A 2,311-nucleotide genomic window follows, 5' to 3' on the forward strand; every position below is an offset into this window, starting at 1 on the left:
TGACTGGGGTAATCGGGATGGGTGTGTCAGAGGCAGTGCGGTTGGCGCAGGATAGAGCAGGGTTTAGGGCTGTTGTGCATAGGATCACTATGAGTCGCAAACGACTCGACGGCACATAACAACAACACAACAACAACATGAGACATGATGGGGAAAAATCTTACAGGAACACACAGAAAAAATAAGACATGATTACATTGATAGAGACAATCTAGCCAGTAAGCTTTGTCAATTCTGAGTGTGATATGCTAAAGTGCTGAAAGGAATTAGTACTCTTCTTCTTTCTCACCTGCTCCTTAAACAGAATCCACACCTACCTCCTCATAATCCTTCTCAAGAGCAGCCATGTCTTCATGGGCCTCAGAAAACTCTCCTTCCTCCATCCCCTCACCCACGTACCAGTGAACAAAGACATGCTTGGCATATACACCAGATCCAACTTGTGGTCCAGGTGAGCCCAGCCCTCAGCAATGGCTGTGGTGTTGTTCAGCATGCACACAGCTCACTGTACCTTGACTAGGTCTCCACCAGGCACCACAGTGGGAGGCTGGTAATTAATACCAACCTTGAAGCCAGTGGGGCACCAATCCACAAACTGAATGCTGTGTTTGGTCTTGATGGTGACAATGACAGCATTGACATTTTTGGGAACCATATCGCCATGGGACAACAGGCAGCAAGCCATGTATTTACCATAGCAAGGGTTACATGGTTGGCTGGTTCAAAGCAAGCTTTGGTAATCTCTGCTACAGAAAGTTGTTCATGGTAAGCTTTCTTAGCAGAGAAAACAGGGGCATATGTGGCCAGAGGGAAGTGGATGCGGGGATAGGGCACCAGGTTGGTCTGGAATTCTACCAGGTCAACATTCAGGGCACCATCAAATCTGAGGGAAGCAGTGATGGAGGACACAATCTGACTAATAAGGCAGTTAAGGTTAGTGTAGGTTGGGCGTTCAATATGAAAGTTTCTGCAGCAGATGCCATAGATGCCCTCATTGTCTGCCATGAAGGCACAATCTGAGTAATCCAGGGTAGTGTGGGTGGTGAGAATGGAGTCGTAGGTCTCGGCCACAGCTGTAGAAACCTGGGGGGCTGGGTAAATGGAGAACTCCAATTTGGACTTTTTTGCCATAATCAACAGATAGGTGTTCCATCAGCAGGAATGTGAAGCTAGAACTGGTTCCCCCACCACAGCTGTGGATAACCAAGAAGCCCTGGAGACCTGTGCACTGGTCAGCCAGTTTTCTCATGCAGTCCAATACGAGGTCAATGATCTCCTTGCCGATGGTATAGTGCCCATGGGCATAGTTCTTGGCAGCATCTTCCTTGCCTGTGATGAGCTGCTGAGGGTGGAAAAGCTGTCAGTAGGTGTCAGTGTGAACTTCATCAATAACTGTGGATTCCAGGTCTACAAACACTGCCCTGAGCACTTGCTTGCCAGCACCAGTCTCACTGAAGAAGGTGTTCAAGGAGTCATCTCCCCCCCCCCCCCATGGTCTTGTCACTTGGCATCTGTGCTCCAGACAGTAGAGCTCCCAGCAGGCATTGTCAATTTGGACACCAGCCTGGCCAATGTGGATGGAGATGCACTCATGCATTCGGGCTATGGGTTAGGAAGGAAGGATGGCAGGAGCAGACAGTGGGTTCTGGTTACCATCCCCGACAAGCTAAGAGCTGAGGGAAGTAACACACTCATCTTTTAATTTCTTGGCTCCTGGTTCCAAGGATGTTGATTGTGGATCCAAATAAGACAGCATTTATGACAACTTCAATCTTTTTCTCCGTATATCATGTCATAGCCTATCGACCCAGTGTTGAAATACTTCTTTCCTTGATGTTAAAATGCAATCTATGTTAGAGCCTGTATTCCTTGATCTTCTACAGCAAGTACTTCAAGTTATCATTTTCAGCAAATAAGGTTGTATCATCTGCATAATGCAGGTTGTTTATGTGTCTTCGCCTGGTCCTGATGCTATATTCTTCTTCATAATGCCCCACTTCTCGAATGATCTGTTCGGCATACAGATCAAATAGGTTTGTAGAAAGGATATACCTCTGATGCACACCTTTCTTGATTTTATGCTGTGGTCCTTTGCTCTGTTAGTACAACAGCTTCTTGGTGTAGGTATTGATTTCATGTGAGGAAAATTGAGTGGTCTGGGATTCCCAATATTCTTAATGGTAAACATAATTTATTGTGATACACTTAGATAATACCTTTGTATAGTTAATAAAACACAGATAGACATTTTTTTTCTTTGCTTTTAGCTAAGACCATCTCATATCAGGAATATCCCTGGTGCCACAGCAGT

General features: G+C 45.7%; 1 pseudogene; it reads right to left on the bottom strand.

The window, feature by feature from the left end:
* Nucleotides 1-266: 266 nt before the first annotated feature.
* On the bottom strand, nt 267-1,597 carry LOC102863514 (annotated as a pseudogene).
* Between the last annotated feature and the right edge of the window lie 714 nt (nt 1,598-2,311).

Source organism: Elephantulus edwardii, unplaced genomic scaffold (assembly GCF_000299155.1).
Source record: "Elephantulus edwardii isolate Elephantulus edwardi_28Jun2011 unplaced genomic scaffold, EleEdw1.0 scaffold00092, whole genome shotgun sequence".
Classification (NCBI taxonomy): domain Eukaryota; kingdom Metazoa; phylum Chordata; class Mammalia; order Macroscelidea; family Macroscelididae; genus Elephantulus; species Elephantulus edwardii.